Raw genomic sequence first — 19,609 nt, 5'->3', positions numbered from 1 at the left:
TATGACGTATTAACCTGATTCCTCACGTTGATATATAATGTCGATACCAGAACATTAAGTATCAGGGGCTTCGTATTTATCGTACCGTAAGTAGCTATGATGAATGTCAGTGTCAGGCTTAATGAGATTCCAAACAGCCCCAGGCAGGACTGATACTTCAGGTTTAGTGGTCACATGTCCTATAACTTTGAGAGTTAGGATGACAGTGTAAACCTGAATTAAAACAGGCCAGGAAACTCCTCGGGCCAAAACAGATTTAACACGTGAAACAAAATGCAAATGATAAGCTGTAAATGTTACAATACAAACACATCACAATATGCACACACATATGAAAAACAACAAACACACAGACGCACACAATCACACACACAATCACATACATGTACGTTGCGATGCAAGTGTAAATACATACCATTAAGCCTCACCTCATTTAATGTGTATTCCATTGCTTACACGGGATACACGCGATGGATGACAGTACTTTTTTGACGTATCTATTTATTTCTCTAGCTCGGACACCCCTGGGAAGAAATGCGACTGAATGGATCGGAAGGTTTCGCTTGGTGACTAAGATTGATTACACGTCGTTGTAACCCAGTTGCGAGATACGATGCACATGATATAGGTCACCCGATTGTCCATTATTTATATGCTATAAGGGCGGTGGGGCAGCCTAGTGGTTAAAACGTTCGCTCGCCACGCCGAAGACCCGGGTTCGATTCCTCGTATGTGAATCCATTTCTGGAGTACCCCGCCGAGATATAACTGGAATATGGCAAAAAACTAAACTCACTCACTCATGTGGTATATAGATAGTATTAAAGCAACACCCAATAACCAACTTGTGTTGTCAAAAACTCAAAGGTGCGGTAGGTCAGTTACATATTGTATTTTTGTGAACATTACATTTTCACAATTTCCCAATTTATTGGTTGAAAACTTTTGAGTTGAAAAAAAGTATTTTATATGGAGAAACGTATCGTTATGACTTAGTTGCAACATTATTATTCTTTGTCCTTCGTGACCATGTTGATTTGCTGTTCAACGTGGTGTCGAAACCCTACTAATTCATGATTTTGTTCTGGTTCAAACCCTAACCTGACATACTTTTAAACATGCGGATTATCTTTTCAGTATATTTGTGAAATGGATACTTTTTAAGGACCACAACATCAACTCGCTTTTACGGCAAACTGACAGAAATATCCAGATCTTCAGTCTCATTGGTCATCCAAGTAATGTTCTCTGTGTAGTTTCACACAACTTAATCTATCGTCAATCGTCACTGAAGCTAGATCCATCCAGTTCTTGAAGTGAAGCTGATTGATCAACATCCCGTTGTGGGTGTGATCTATTTCCGAACAATATGACAATCGGACAAACAGCAAAGGTGGCAAGAAAAATACAAACTGTATAAACCTCTCGACCAGCAAAAATGTCATAGTCATAGAACTCTTGTGTGATGGACGTCAGGTGCACAGGGAGCCATCCAATCAGGTCCGTCAGGCCAACGAAGGATGAAAGGCGAAAGATTTGCTTTGCTTCCTTTAACGAGTGGACAGTGGTATCGGATTCCTCAGTAACTGCACCGGTTATAGTATTAAGTGTCTGGTAACTTCTGATGTTGTAGCATGTAACCAAAACAACCGGTACAACATAGAGGAAGACAAAAAGGATAAATGTGTCAATTTGGCGATCGGTTATAGGACCGAAATTTCGGGTGCAAATGTGACTTGCTTCTGTGACAAGGAGAAGATTTTGAACCTGGTAGAGCCAGAGTCTTGGTGTCATCGTCAATAGGGAGGTACACCATATCAGCAGTATCATAACAGTCATTTTCTTCCTTGTTCTATAAAAGAAGAGGCAGAAATATAAGTTTTGTATTGTACATTTTGATAATTAATAGTTTAAAATGTGAGAAATTCATTAAATAGAATATAAACCCATCCTTTTGACATTTGAAAACAATATAAGAATATTATTAATTTGACACTGAATAATGTACATACATTCCTTTGGCTTTCAGTGCAAAATCAACATATATAGCTATTTGCTTTATGACAGGTTTAAGAAATATACTTACGTAACTGGTGTTGTTAAGAAGGTCCCGATGATGTGATAATTTTCAGTTGCCATGGCAACCAATGACATGACATCAACAGCCGCAAACACTGTCATCAAAAAGTTAACAAGTTTACCTGAAAATAAATTCAACGTGACTAAAATTTGATTTTATTGAGGTTCTATCATTGTTTTCTAGTTTTGAGACTACGTAATAAAACTTTATGATACACATTAAATGACTTAATGTTGCTGCATTACGATATGGCTAAAGGTCATCTCTATCAAGATAAAAGGTATCTTATCTGGTGTTATTGTAATTGCTGTGATGTAAATAAACTCACAACGAAAGCACTGAACATTATCGTCGCACACGAAACCTCCACAATTACGTAAAATGAGTAGTATAGATCAAGTAACTTCAACATAAAGCATTGCCTTGTGGTATTTGGTGAAAAGATCCAGCAAACTTTGATAAGAAACACATGTATTTTTTTTTGTCTTACTTGCTAACGCAGTTCCTGGGTTGTTTATTATAAACAGTTAGATATTCCAAGACTATATTTCAATTTTTGAAAGAAAAGAACCCGTTTACATCCTATCTGTTTTACTGCCAATATTCATAAATCGGATGGGAGTATATGTTGAGGAAGATTTACATGTATTTAAATTATTTTTACTTCATATGTTGATGATCTGTGCATTTCTTCTGCTTCGAACGTGGAAATTACAGGAGCAACATAGATATTTCACATGCATGTTATGACAAGTTGGGTCGAGAAAACTATAAGTTTAACTGAGTTGCAAACAGCGTAAAGTTTGGTTCAAAATGGGTTTTATTTTCATTTGAGATGACAACAAATGGTTTCTTTTCCAACTTCAACAAACTAGTTTAAGCAATGCGTGTTGGCGGTAGGTCCAAACACTACAAATTGTAGTGTTTGGCCATCTACATATATTTGTGTGCTTCTCATCTCAAGCCTCGACCCGTGAAGATCCGGGTTAGAATTGATCTTCAGTAACCCATGCTTTGCGTAAGAGGCGACTGACGGGATCGGGTGGTCAGGCTCGCTGACTTAGTTGACACATGTCATCGTAAATCAGTTGTGTAGGTCGATGCTCATGCTGTTGATGACTGTATTGTCTGGTCCAGATTCGATAATTTACTGACCGCCGCCATATAGCTGGAATATTGCTGAGTGCGGAGTAAAACTAAACTAACTCACTCGCTCGTCACGGTCGATGTCAGGTTACGAGGTAACGTAACGCATAATGTTGTATGGAGAGGCGGCGTAATTGTTTTGGGATTTTGTCCCAACATTCGATCTCAGTTAATAGTGGTCGAGTTGCATCTTACTGCCGTAGAGTATGGGGGACCACATTTATGGGAACATTTCAACATGGCAACGCCCAGTATTGTAGGTCGGACGAGGAACTTCTGACGTTACGACATGTTAATGTCAAGGACTGGCCTTCCCGTTGCAAAGACCCGATCGAACAAGTTTCGGATGAGCCGGGAAGACGATCTCAATATACAATCTCGTCTTCAATGCTGGAGTTTGAACACAAGTTTCTCCAGAGGAAGATTTTCCAGTCTTATTGGTGCTACACCACAGCGGAACTTTTGATAAGACACTTCGGTAACTCTCTGGTAGTCTAGCTGCCACGTACACCTCTGTACCTTCGATGGACGTATCATATTTAAGATACTAGTACCCGTTTAAACTTTCTATCATGCACGAAGATAACTATTTCAAAAAGAAGAATGATGCGACGGCCAGATAGAGTCAGTCAGTAAGAAGGTCAAAGTGATTGTGATTCTGAATATTTAAAACACTGGATTAGAAAAAAGGTATTCTGAAATGTCTGCTTATTCAGCTTCTTAATTTTACACTGAGTTCATTGGAACCGTAGGTATCAATTATAATGTCTCAGCTTCACAGTCGTATGCTTACTTTAACCAGTGACTGGTAAGCCTGGCATAAAGCATATATATATAATGATTATACACTTATGACTTCGAACATGTTTCTTATGGAACTCCTTATATTGATTTGCCCTATCCTTTCTTTCTTACTTATTTTCAAAAAAAATATTGACAGAACGCAAATGCATTAAGCGCAGAGAAATCAGTTACGGTGTTCTCATGTTGCCCTACTTAGGAACTTAAGAATATATATTAAAGATACTGTCAGCCTCTGATATGAGTATCTGTAACATGAGTGAACAAATATTAATCTGTTTGTAATAGATAAAACATCAAGCCCAATGATGTGATGAGATCTTTGATGCCAATCCAAACCACATTTGTAATTATAATCCCGTCTGTAACTCAAAACACCCTTGCTATTTTTCACATCTCCCTACGACAGCCCTGAGTCATTTCAAAATCTGAATCATAAAAATTCACAAAACATTTTACAACTTTTGGATTTTATGTATCAGGAAAATGTGCTACAGATTATTTTTAATAAGGTAAATTATGACGTATGATTTGGATTGGCTGGTGAGTCTCAGGGATTTGACTGACTGCGTGTCATGCCAGCCCGACAGCATGGACTGTTGCTCATAATATGAATCACTGGATTGTCTGGCATAGACTGAATTATTTACAGGACGCGTCATAGTGCTGGGTAATTTCACTGTTTCACAATAAATACTCAAACTCTAATCATGGTTAACTACCTGAATTACTTATTCTTTCTTGTTTGTATTGCACGGTTATTACATGGAAATGATAGTGTACTCTTCCCAATGGGTTTGGGGACAGAGTTCTAATTTCCCATGTCCTAGATGAAGGTCATTCAGTCTTCACAACCTTTTAAATACCCAAGAGAAAGTTTTGTTTGTTTTTGTTTATTTATATTCCAGCTATATTATGGCGGTCTTTGAAAGATCGAGTCTGGACCAGACAATCCACTGATCAGCAGCATGAGCATCATTCTACGCATTTTGGATACGATGACACGTGTCAACCAAGTCAGCGAGCCTGACCACCCTATCGTGCTAGTTGCATCACAAGACAAGCAGGGTTGCTGAAAATCAAAGCTAACCCGGATCTTTTAATTTATATTCTAATTATTCATGCATATGGCTTGCTGCAGACCTGCACGCCAAACAGCATAACATGTGTGTGGTATCAAAATTGAACAATTTACCTCCATTACATGTCTAAAAAAGGTTAGGTATTGTACTCTCCGCAAGACACTGTAACAAGGGAAACGAGTTAAACTTTCCAACAGTCAGCTTTTATATCGATCAGTATCCTTGCAGCTCCAACCTGATATCTCCACTTTACATGGCTTTTGCTCAGAATTCTCTTGATGAAGACTACAACACTCAAGGCCTCAGTAATGCTGTCAGAACATTTTATGGTAGACATGTGGAGGACATTTCTAAATGTGACGCGATCAGTGACAGAAATTGTCACCTATCTTGACTTGTACCACTGTGATGTAGCGTGTTATTGTTGAAACATTTACTTATCTCTGCGTATGTTTTGGTCGGTGCCACGGGTGGATAAACGCGTTTTCAAACACTTGGTATCATCACGTTTTGATAGTGAGTCATAATACTAACTTATGATGCAGTAGAAATACTCTGCAATGGACTCTGCTTTGAGCAACGATTTTCCCCTTTGGCCATGCAAATCGGTTTTTCTTCGTTTGTGTGCAATTTTTATATTTTTCTGAATTAGCAGGGATCATATTTATTATTTATTATTGTTCACCTTTCTTATAATGATTACAATATATTGATTGGTATCTCGGGTATATTTTCAAACAAATGATACTGCATATCTGATGGAATGTTTATGCAATAAGCTGTGCAATTAAAATTGTTGATTAGTTGTTCAGCGCCACACTTCATTATTTCAGCTATATGACAGCAGTGTGCATACCCAAGTACTATCGTCACTGATATATCTCTCGATTTATGCATTTGGGATACGATGAAAACCAAGTCAATGAGCCTCACCAGCGATGGATAGTTTTATGTGTTGCATGGGTTGTACAAAACCATCCTAACCCGAAGCCTCAAGGGGAAATTCGAAATGAATGGCTTCTAAATTTTCTCTCCTAGTTTATAAATTTCTGTATAATGATACAACTTGTAACACATCTGGCTATAAATGGATTGTCCGTATTAAGGACTCTTTTGACAAATGATGATGGATCAAAACTCCCCCAAATGAAAGAGTATGAACTCTCTGTAATGCAAACAATATTGGAGATGAATTTCACTTTTTGTTTATTTGCCCTACCTTGGCCCACAAAAGATAACCAATAACGCATAAGTGTAACAGTGTTCATTTAACTGGTTAAATGTATGTACAGACAGTTTCATTCTTGCAACCAAGCGGTATGTATATATGAGCTCTTTATGTTTCATACATGTGTTTAAGTTGTACATTATGATGTAAACTTGTACCTCTAATGCCCGCAGAACGCGGCCGGAGTGTAAATAAAGTTCAGTTCAGTTGAGATAGCACATCAGACTTAAGCTTATATCTCATCTATGCTTTTGTGCCACTCCTGAGAAGTGAGGCTGACCAAGTGAAAACCCAAGTGCGCCTGGTTCAGAATGGTCTTCTATCAAGAGACAATAGACAGAAATTCAAGACGATCCACGATCCAACACAGCCAATGTGAACTGATATAATTATTCAAACAATCTGAATATGCTGTTTCGACACTATACATAGATGAATAAAATATTGAAACAATTTTAAAGATGATAATAATAGTTTTTTTTGACTGGGGTGAAACAACCTCTAAATGGGGTGAAACTATATGGGGTGAAACAACCCGGGTCAAACGACTTGGGGTGAAACTGTGCTGGGGTGAACGTGTTTGGGGTGAAATGACCCGTTACCCATGGGAGTGTCCTCAAGACAAAATGACATCTCAATCGCCTATACATGTGAAGCGGTGGGACCTAAAATAAGACACCCAAAAAGCTGTACGACAATAGATTTCAATATTCAGATCGTTACTTTACCCTTCATGTGGGCCTTTAAACGCTCACTTCAAGCTTCTGGCGTCGCATTTCGCAATTTCTTAGGTGCTTTATTTCACTTACGTCTTATTCAGATCGCTTATAACTATGCTTTTCAATCAAGGTTTTACCGTAAAATGAGTTTGATGGGAATTAACTATATAACATGACACTTTCCTTGACCGTAAGATCTCATTAGTCAGTGGTATCTTTTTACTCACTGACACGGAATTGTAAATTGCTAGTAGCAGATGCTGTCGTTGGAACAGTACGTGCGAACCCTTTAGGTGTGATCGCTGGGTTATAGTGATCCATTCATGCACTAGATGTATCAAATCTACAGATATTCGAGACTAAGGTTCCTCTGGCCCTGACGTTTTCACTTTTATGCCAAACAACACATGCTTGTAGCTATGCGTGAGTATGGTTTTACTTCGCTTTTAGCAATATTCCGGCAAAATCACGGCGGGGGACACCAGAACGCTTTAACCACTAGGCTACCCCACCACCCCGCTTGTATCTATTAAACTCAGTTGTAACCGAGGTGCTCTACATTTTCTTCATAGATAAAATGCCCTTATAAACTAAGAAAATTACGTAATTCGTAGCAAAGCGAAAGTAAGTTAACTCATTTAAAATAAAAATTCCACAACAAAACATGAAAAATATCTTTCTGATAGAAAATGGCTGGTTACCCTCGTTCAGAGTGAATTCAGTTTACTTTCCAAAATGTCAACGATTGGGTATGTTTGGATTAATCTGTTTACGTTAAACATATCCCTGTGCCGTAAAATCTGACGTCAGCACACCAGTCAAAGACTTAAGGATATCAACAGGGACGTATGCGGCACAGTTGGACTTAAGGTGATTCCACCTGACCATGCTGATGAAAATAACTTCCTTCTTTCGTTTAATACATTGTGCAGGAAATAATTGCCTGTTTGAAAGTCGTGTAGTATATACATCGCAGATTTCACAACCACTGTTAAAACGATCTAGTGCAAGATTTTCAATAGACACCCTAAAATATTCCAATGCTCCGTTTAAGTAAGTTGTACTAACACTTTCCGACATATCTGTTGAATTACGTGTCCGATCATTCTTTGAACACAACGTATTATTACTCACCCGAACATTGTAAAAATGACAATATAAATTTGTTATCACTTTGCATTCTAGGTTAAAATGTGGATCGGGTGGTCAGGCTCGCTGTTGCACACCTTCGCATCCCTATTGTCCATTACATCAATCACCAGTCAAGTCTGAACTTGACTCTTTATACACCGCCGTCATATGGCTTAAATATATTGCAGACTGCGGGAACAAACAAGAAAGACTATTTATTCGTCCTACTCTGTCAGAATACAGACAGGTTTTCTTTCTTCAGTATTATATATTACTATAAAATCCAACGTTTGATATGTGACAGGTATATAAAAATACGGTATATGTGTCAGAAGGTACTCACACATTATGTTACCAAAAGGCCAACCAGTAAGTATTACTGTGACTGCTGACGTTGGTAGACACACCGTCAGCATCAATATCTGGACGATTGTGATGTTTAGAATATACATCCAACTCAGCGCTCCATTTCTGATGTTCCTTAATGCAATTGTTATAGTCTTGGTGCTGGCAATGACACCTGTGATAGAGATCACCACTAAAGATAACACGATACAGTACTTCTCTGATGTGCTCACTTCAGGCGTGTAGGTCTCGTCATCAGCGTCATCATTGTAGATATAGTCGTTGTCATTGTTTCTGAGAAAAGTGGACACATTCCAAATGTCTGGGAAGGACATTTTTTTCTGTTGTGATGCCTTGATAATCAGTGTTAGAGTGACCGATCATTTAGAAAGAACCACCTGTCATATATCACCGCATGGGTTATATGGCATGACGTCAAGACTGTCCTCAAAACTTATCCTATTGTGATAATCTTTTGATGTAAAGAAAAGGAAGTCCAAACGATTGATGAAACCTACTATACGATTTCCCTGTTTACACGAGAGTTAGAAAACTGAGTTAGTTTCACTGCCGTCGCGGACTTTTTGCACATTCATTTATTTAAAAAGAATATATCAAGCAGGCCTTAAATGCCGTCGTAAATAGTGAGGTGTAAAGGCGTTTAACTTCTCTCGGGTAAGCTTGTGATCTCGGCAGATCAGAAAAGGGTTTGGGGACTCCAACTATTACGGCTGCTTGATAACCTTGTCCTCAAACCGACCATGCTCCAAACACGCTTACATGCTTGCTAACCTTCTTAGGTTTATGTCAAGGCATACATTTACGATACTGGGGATAAACAGTTACAATATGTGTGACCTTTAAACCAGTACCTTGGATAGTTGCTAACACTGATTGATATGGTTGTCTGTAGTTCAGGCGCGACTCTCCCCACAAACACCAGCTGTTTTTGTGAAGGCCCATTCACCTTTACGATCGTTACGGTCAATGGATCAGAATCTTCTGTAGAGAAACATATAGAGCTCGGGGCTTTCAGACATCTGAACTCCGATCGACAAATGAACTAAACTTGAACACTTATTTCTTCAGCAAAGCCTACAGGGTCTAATCAGTGCGCGTGACTCAGCATATATTTTGATCGATTGATTTATTTCATTGATTATGAATGTAAGTTCGATGGTTGTGGTTTACTCGCTCTGGTGTGTGTACATGTACACTATTCATTTTGTCAATTAATCGTAAGCCTGTAAAAAACGCCTACATGCCTCCAATGCATTCGGCCTCCAATGATATTACTTGTTAGAATGCATATCCCTGTACTCGTTGAAAGGTTTACATACGGCTGCAATTGGGGTATTCCACAGAAAGTCTGTGTGGGTAGGATCAATCCAAAATGACTTGTTTCCGGGAAATTGTTGTAGCGAAATACTATTGGAGATTTAGGACTTTAGGGAAAAAGTATAAAGACGTTAAAGACACACAAGTAACCACTATTTAATGTGACACTGTGCTTGAACAATGAACCTTGCATAATTAACCTTAGCTGGAATCAGGAAACTAAGATGCGAACCCGTTTTCTAGTAGAATTGCGGTGCCACCGAGGACTGATCAACCATGATCCTGAAAGATCTGGCAAGGTTCCTGTCCATAATGTGTCTAACTAACATAAAGTTAAAGCAAAAGAAAATTTCTTTATTTTTAAGTGATCACAAATATGCACACGATCACGTAAACCCGTTCTGTGAGGGTGAAAGTATGCTACAAAAATTATAATTGTGATAGTTCATGTAGTCAATAGTTTTCTGTCCTCATGGATAGCAAGTAGTCCTTAAGCTACTATTCTCATGGAGAAAATGGACTAAGTTTTACAAATATTTCATGACATTATATGTTGTTAGAAATTGGAAGCATCACAGACTAATGAACCAGGTTCCACTATTTTAAACTGTCTAGGTTCACATTGATAAAGAGTATCGGATATAATCCAAGACCAGAATCTCTTAAGTTAACACAACAAAGGTGCCATGCGTTTATATCTGTATTGTATGTTTATATTCCATGTTGGCCAAATCACTCGCGTGTCACATATACATTCGTGGCATACTCGCAACTGGTCATCCATTAGACACATTTATCATCGATAATGTCAAATTAAATGATATAATTTTAAGCTCACAAAAACAACTTTATCGTCAGTTTAATCAGTAAATGCGATTATCTGTGATCGCTGGAATAGGTATATAATCCGAACGACAGTCACAAATCATTCAGTGCCTGTCTAATAAACACACAGGTCTTGTAGTGTGTGGGGGTTGGTATAGTGGTACCTCTTACCAAGTGAGCTGATTCCCAAATACACTCACGTTCTTCAGTGAGGGGGAACCATAAGCGCCCGTGGCCATACACCAGCCCACACAGATGACAACACAAGACCCGAGTGAATAGACGTATGTTTAGATTGAAAATGTCCTAACTGCATGAGTGAGGATACAACAGTAAAGCGATCATGAAGATCATGAGAGCATGGCATTGTTTTTCCGTTTCTATGTAATTTTACACATCGTGTGGCAGTTTGTAATCATGCATATCCTTCTACCAAGTCAAAATCAATAGTTCCACTTGTGGGTGCTGGATTCTGGACTTGGTCGAGTGAGTATTACAACGTTCTCATTGACTGAAATGAACACCTTTGTTGTTTGAATGTCAATAATAGGTCGACTGCTAGTAACAAACTGTCGCTGGGATTGTATTTCAGAACACAACACTAATTGGTTCGAGGGATCAATATCTTAACGCGAATAGCTGACAAAGGTTTCTCATATCCCACTGATAATTACACTGCAGTTTTGAGGGAACATAATCTTGTGGAAAAGAGAGAGAGCTTAGTTGTATCAAGAATCACAGACATATACACGATGAGAGAAATGCCTAATCAAACATCTCACACACAAAGATGACGGGAGTTTCAAGGTCAGACATGTATTCAAGTCCAGCCTCTGGATGTTTCAATTTTGAGCAAAACATCCGGTTCGATGCCATCAGTATGATAATTATAATAATAACGTATTTAATTAGGCAATTTATATTGCGCTAAATCCACATCGACAGCATGCTTATAGCGCAGAGAGTTCATTATTAGCCCGGATAACCCAAGCTGCCTGTGAGACGCTAGAAGGTTATAGTCACTTTCCCACTGGGTACCCATTTTCAGCTGGGTGAACAGAGGCAATTTTGAAGAAACTCATATGCCTAAGGTGAGACCACGTGTATCACATGTGCTTCGTTGTGGAGCAGGATTGAAGTCCTAGAAACTCTCAGGAGTCAAGCTGCCGAACACGGTCACTGATAGTGCTCGGGTTATGATAGATCCGAAGAACTAGAGGCCACTTAGTGACTGCATGTCATAGTGCCACAACGATGTGGGCCGTTGATACTGTATCAACCCCCAGTTTACATACAGCTTTCCGTGCATGTAATTTTGCGAGTTGCGGCATAAAACACCAAATACAGCGTTAAAAATAAGTTTCACACAGGAACCAGTAATTGACCACGGAAGATCAATGGTTCATTTACAAATTATATTGAAGAACAGTTTCATTTTTACGATACAAAAGGCAATTTAATGGATACAGTATTTGGCAGTGAGTGAGTAAGTGAGTGCTTCACACAATGCATCCATGTGAAAACCCGTTCTTCGGCGTGACAAGCCAACGCTTTAACCACTAGGCTCGTACGTGACTAGGCTACCCCACCGCCCCAGTAATAGGTCTGATAACGAAAGTCAGTTCAGTCACGAATGTCAAGAATTTATCACTATCGAATGTCTTGTAACACATACGGAATAAACGGACAGGGACTTACAGATAGGAATCAAAACTGCAGACCATTGCCATGGCAAGTAAATTAGACGCAAATCCGTTTCTGAAGAGGTTTGACTCGCTCTCGAGTCGTCTTATGTAGATAAAGCCAGCTTTTTTGCAATGAGAACATCATATCGCATTATTTCTGGAAGAAGAAAACTCGCCCGTGTTTGTCAAAAGCCTAAACGTAAAGAGTTACAACCTGGCCACTACAGCATTCGATATGTTATGCGCGTTTATAGTTCGTTGTCTTCTGATGAAATGTAAGCGGATGTGTTATTTATATATTGTGTATTTATATATTAATGGGATGCGTTTCATGTACTTTTCAAATTGTAGTAATGACAAAATGAAGGCAAATGTTTCTTTCTAAATTGGGTAGTATTTTTTCCACAGCTTTTCAGCTCTCTTTGAAAAGTAACTACAGGTGATCGATGCCTTTCACATCTTCTTTCTAACAATGCACTACCCACAACAGTGTCACTTGCAGCAATCCTCCATCTTGAAAGCTAGGTTTTTCTAAACGGGAGAGTGTTCTTTCTGCGGCTTTTCAACTTTCCTTAAAAAGAATATAACATATGCTCGATTAGATTTTGCGACATATCCAGTCAGTTTTTGTCCGTGATCCTTCCCAGAGATGACACCGGCCATCTTCAAATGATCATCCTTCTACACTGAATGGTTGGATTGAGTTATTGAGTGAGTTTAGTTTTATTTCACTTTTAGCAATATACCAGCAATATCACGACGGGGGACACCAGAAATTGGCTTCACACATTGTACCATGTGGGGAATCGAACCCAGGTCTTCGGCGTGACGAGCGAACGCTTTAATCACTAGGCTACCCCACTGTTCCCTGAATGGTTGAACATGTCGTCGATAGAGGTCTCCGTACTTTGGAGGTTTGAATTGTGATCAATAGTGAGGGGCTGAAAATGGTCCTCTAAAAGGGTGACAAAAGAGAAACGCTGAAAGAGGGGATGATCGAGGTTAGTTTTAAACCTCTTTGAACTGTGTTCATAGCATGTGTCAGCTTGAAGTGGGAGGAAAGCCCGAAGCGGATATATGAAATTTTCAAAGTATAGTCAGTTAGACATAGAGCTACCTTATTCTATAGTGTTATCATTCACGCATAATATATCATTGCGTGCCATCGATTCGGTAGCTGGAAGGCAAAACTCAGGGATGAAGTTTAACTTTGAGGTTCATCACTTCTATGTGCCCTTCAAAGGACCCATGGAGGTTTATTGTTGCAAAGCAGGCGGATAGGACACACACCAGTTACAAAGCACACGGAGACCGAGTGGCCAGTGTTTCAAGTTCTGCCACTTTACATGCAAGCAGTTGAACGGACGACTGATCAGCATTGACGAACATATACTTGTTGCTGATGTAAAAATTGATAGATGACGACACGTATTTACGCCAGCAAGATAATGTTTACATTTCCCATAACAGTACATTTAATCATATCGATGGGTTATCACATAAGATGATCGGACAATACTGCCCTTTTTCAACGACCAAACATCACGATTTGTTTTGTGACATATGGCATTTCAAAACATTGTGCAAGGAAAGGTGCTGAATATATTCTTTCTTTGAGTATCCTTTTACACGTGCATATACTCTCAGCGACATCAGATATTAAATATTTCATATAATTTTGTAACTTTGAAATTATATTGATGTGTCCATACTGACAATCAGTCAACAGACTTGACAATACATACGTGTACTATTCGTACATAAAGAACTTATCATTTGAAACGTAAATAATTTTGACAGACCTGTGACAGATGTAACTGTAACACTGTGTTGAGAATAAGTGAAACGCCAATCAGCGCGAACAATAAAAACTACACTATTTGAAATAGTCGGTGTAGTACATGGACTGTGTGTTTAGTTCACATGTTATCCTGATAATGGAAATGTGTTTGACACTTTCATGTACAGTCACTGAAAGGACAGTCACCTACATACGTAACCAGTTAACAGTTTTAGATGAGATTGGATCAAGTGTGCTAGCCATTCGCGGGGATACTCGGAAATTAACAGGAAAAGGTAATAGAATTCTAAAGCAAATTGGAAACATATTAGATACTACTGCCAAATCAAGATTTGGTTTCCGCTAGATTATGTATACATGAAAGCTCACATAAAGTTAAAACAGGAAGTGTTCACAAACAAAGGTAGTTCGAGGTTGTAACTGATATACAGTGCAAGCTGTGATAAACTACTGCACGCTTGTATCCACGCGCACTAGTTGTTTTTAAGGCATTTACGAGCATCGTTCGCACTGTCTTTAGTGTGGTCTCCTGAAATATCTAAGATTGTTTTTTATTAGGTGGACTACCTTGTCTAGAAAGGTGCTGAACCAGACACGCCACGATGTCTTCGTTGTCTGATTCCAGAAAGGTTTTACTCCGTTAAAGTGCAACACGTGGAAACTCTATTTCACAAATAAGGGGAATCAACGCTTGACATAGCAGGACAATCAAACTGAAATATGTGTCACGAATTGCCAAGTATGCAGTTTCATAATTGTCGGAGACCATTAGTAATAGATAGTTAGTTCTTGTTCTCGTTGCTTTCGCTTCTGTTTTATTACCTGAAGGTGGTCTGTAAAGAGACAGGTCATGCGATTTATGTTCATCTATGACAACTGTCCATTCATTTGTTTCCTCCTCAAAAATATAGTATATCAATAATGTCACAATGTAACCTACTGAACCAATTAGACCAATGGCAATACTAAACGTAGCAAGATTCCTTTAGTACCCGTGCATTCTAAATAGTATCTCATTAACGGTATTGAGACGTATTGTCATGTGAGTGTCTGGTCAATAAAGACTGCTTCTACAACGCTATCAAATTCCTATCCCTATCAGGAAATCTAGTGACGTATGACGTTCTGGAAGACAGCAAGGTTCAATAAAAAGTGTACTTTTCAGCAATTATGCAAACTGATAGCAGGAGCTATTATTGTTAATGTCATCAGGAGTATCATATATTCCACGGCTTTTTATCGGATCCAGAAACAATGGCAAACTCAATTGGATGTCGAAACCAGCACGAACCATCGTTGTTTCCGCTATTTTGGACACATCCGGTGAACACTTACTTTCACTAGACGATTTATAACACACTTGGAATGTAGACACCTCTTGCTGTAATATGAAAATAAGCGGTTATTGGGAAATAATTAACACAGCCTCCCACGCAGAGCTTTTGAGGGCTTTAGGTAAATTATAGGCCTTCGCTGAGGGAGAAATCATTGGCATAGTTCTTCAAAGAGGAAAGCTGTAGCGGTTTCCATATATGGTAGTTTACTTTGTACTTTTTGTAGTCTATTTTTTGTTGTTGAAATTCCCCATCATTAATACATAAGATTCATTTTTTTATCAAAATATCTTTGAAAGTGTTACCGCTTTAAATGTTCATTTTGTGTCTAACTATATTTTGTAACACCTTCATCGTCATGTTTCTAAGATCACTACTGAAGAACAGTTTAACAAGTATAATCAACTGATTATTTAATATTCATAGCGGTAAAGTAATAGTCGCTGTACTTGGGAATAGAAAGTAACAAATTTGACCACCATCATTCAGTTTTACACTATCAACGGAAAAAAGAATTTTGGGGCGTGGATCGATCTGGAAACCTTCCACTTGAATGATTTTGCCCATTTGTTTGACAGATGTTTATTTTCTGTCCTTTCTTTATGGCCTTCTAGTAAAAGCAATTATATCGATGTATTGTTTCATGTCCAACAACACCCCTTTAATTTAGTGATATATTTTAGCTATACCCCTTATACACTGGGTAACAAACCATTTTCGACCATTACATTGATAAAACAAGCTGTGAATAAACTCTGTCAGTAGGGAGCAATTACTGTTGTCATTTCACTTGTCACACAATGCTCCAGTGTGACTGTGTCTGTCTGTCCGTGTGTGTGAATGAGTGGGTGAATGTGTGAGTGACTGAGCTAGCGGGCGTGAGTGCGTGTGTACGGGTGTGTAATTTGATAAATCGTTGACCACAATTAAACAGTTCCCTAATTTCACTTGCTTCTAAGGTTCACCTTCTGATGAACTGAACATTTGAACAATTGCTTTGCGGCATGTGTTTGTGAAAGGTGTCACCAGCAGTATGGGATACGCTCTCATTTTCAGAAACACCTTTCTATCTTCAGCTATTCGAGCTTAAATAATAAACACATGGTTATGTAGATAGAATCGTACAGTAGTGTTTGTACAATTGCTCACATGTAGTTAATGCGTCGTATGTCTGCACAAGCCTTTCCGTTGATTCGTTTGGAAACAAGTTCAGCGCCATTCATTCTTTAATGCTTCAAGATATCCACACACATTAGGGGCGGATCCAGTGTGTGTGTGTGCGTGCGTGCGTGCGTGCGTGCGTGCGCGCTCTTACCCTATTGGCGGAGACTTGATGTCATTTAGAATTTTCAGAGTTTCAGTCAGATAATTTTCTGGCGATTATGTTCTGTATAAGTCTCATTTCGTTAATGTCTTGATTCTATCGAGACCTGAAGCGTTACCACAACAACACGTGATGGCAAGTACCGTGTTATATTGAAATGAAACATAGGATCGGGTCGTCCAATAACTACTGACATGGAACATTTTGGAAACCGAATTCCAATCTTTAGATTTCGGTTTCAGCATTTTATTATAAGTATGTCATTTCGTTAAATCGAAAGTGTTTCATCCGAATGTATCTGCAGAACAGGATTTGGAAAAATGTTTCATTTTATATGAAATAATATATTAAGCGCAGCGTGTGACAGTGATGACTCGCATTGCCTGCTGCTGTAGCTACCTGTGGGACATTCCATGGTTGTAAATTCCATATTAGAGCCCAAGCTAAAGAACTCAATCCAGACAAATGGAACGGACAAGTACAGATGATAAGTAGGTGTTGTAAGGAAGGTAATTGGTTAAATGACACTCTGTGGCACTTAGCCAAGGCCGTTTCCAAAACCTGGAAACGGTAAACATCGTTAGGACCTTCAGGATGTTTTGCTAAATTCTAGGCATTCCTTCTGTCAACATCCACGATGAGTATATTCAAATCATGACCCTAAGGCACTTATGACAGTCAGGAAAATACAATTTTAGAATCATAAAGGTCAATAAACCACGTGTAGAAGTCCACAGGTGTATGTCACTTCTTTCTTCTTTTCCAAACAGAAAAAATCGGTGCAACCGGGAAACTTTACTGTGGATTTTAAAATATGTATGGTGTTCGAATAAGCCTTTTAGGACCATTTCCTGTTGTATTGATTTGCACTTAATAAAGCTCTGCCATTTATCCTTGTGATGTCACAAGTAATCATGACAGCCCGCCTGACGTGGGCAGAACATATTCCGGCTGTAAAATAGTTTGAAATAATTTCACAGTTTCACAAACACTGCATGAAGTATTGTAATATAGTGTTCTTGTTGTTGATGTAAAACTTAAGATCATAAGAACCTGCTCGATGTACTGCAAACCTGCTTAACTGAAATATATTTGCAAAATGTGCAACTTCTCTTTAGCGTTTAGCTCCTAGCATTAGCTGTATCCGCTAAATGATGAGGAGGTAAAATGTTCAATGTTCTCGAACGTGTGTGTTAACTATCTAATAGGGGTTCCTGGACATGTTCCTATGGATTGGGCAATGGAAACAAGATTTCTTATGTTTGTGGACATGCTTCGTTGCTTTAAAGTCGTGCCGTTCATGAAGAGATAACTACGTATTTGCGAGGAAGCTCACATGTGCATGTGCATGTGGTAATTGCATATGAGTGAGTGAGTTCAGTTTTACGCCGCTTTTAATAATATTCCAGCTATATCACGGCGGGGGACACCAGAAATGGGCTTGACACATTGTACCCATGTGGGGAATCGAAAATTGCATATGCTATAATGACCATTGCGTATATATATGTTTTATCATACAGGTGTACAATCAACAATGACGTTCTCAGAAATGATAACATAACTGCATTTTGTTTCAGCATGACGCGGTTGCCTATACATGCTGAAATTCTGTTTACGACTCTGATAACAATGTACGTCACAGCCTCCCGTGTGACAATTTGTCCATGATATATGGTCAGCGACCACGTCATGTTCTTACACCATGCCTGTTGACTGACGCCAGTATTTATGGTGTGGTTGTGTAAGAGGTGTTATTTGTTGCCAGTAAACATTTATACATGTCATCAGGTGTGTGAGAACACATTTATACAAGGATTTAATGGATTTATCCAGTGTTGTCGGCATTTGCCTAAGGCAGTATCCGTCAAACAGAAGCTCAGTCGCATTTGTCACTGCGTGTTAAGTTTTAGAACAATGAAATAATGATATTCCTATTGCCCAGCTTACAAACATCCTCTCTCATGCGTCATTGTTCAAATTCATGTCTCGAAGTTTTTCTGAGGCGTTCACAGAAAATCCTATATTTCCAATGTCCTTGTATGCTTCAACTGGAACTACATTCGTTCACCTTCAGTTCTAAGCCTAGATCCGTTTTCCAAATTAATAAATCCAAATTCGAAGTGAATTTTACCCCTTTGTGAGTTTGAGCAAAGTTTCAATGCAAAGAGTTAAGAAAAGGGTACTATGAATGAAATCAGTCCTACTTGAACTATACACAATATAAACTATTATTGATAAATAACAGTGATAAAGAAGGTTAAATTATTTTTTGTGATACTAATTCATATTCGTATAGGAAAAGGACATGAATCATATATGTGCGTACATATATTGTAAATAATGTACATATGCTGGAACCGAACTTGTCCTCGGCGAGACGAGCAAAGTATTAACTCATTGCACCGTCCCTCCTCCCGTCAGTGGATCTGCGATTTAAAAACTACAGACATTTTAAACCTCGTTTGTTTGAAAATGATCCTAAATTTCGACCTCGATAAATCAAAACTGGCACGAGCGTAACATTTACATAAACTATTTGCACCTTTACGCGACTAGAATACTGATAATGTATAGCCCGACATTATGACCAATTATCTTCATTTGCTCTTCTTCGGAAGATATATCGTCTTCCTCTAAATGCGACTCGGTTTTCTGACAGCAAGTTACCTTATCTGTTAAATCAACACCAACCGAGAAACCACGACACTGGTATGGCTTTGGGTCGTATCGGTTGCCACGTGACAAGCGGCATATTTGGGATTCTCGC

The sequence above is a fragment of the Haliotis rubra genome, unplaced genomic scaffold (genome assembly GCF_003918875.1).
Source record: "Haliotis rubra isolate DU_JTF1 unplaced genomic scaffold, ASM391887v1 Scf29, whole genome shotgun sequence".
Classification (NCBI taxonomy): Eukaryota; Metazoa; Mollusca; class Gastropoda; order Lepetellida; family Haliotidae; genus Haliotis; species Haliotis rubra.
The sequence above is the reverse complement of the archived record's forward strand: the minus strand, read 5'-3'. Positions refer to the sequence as shown.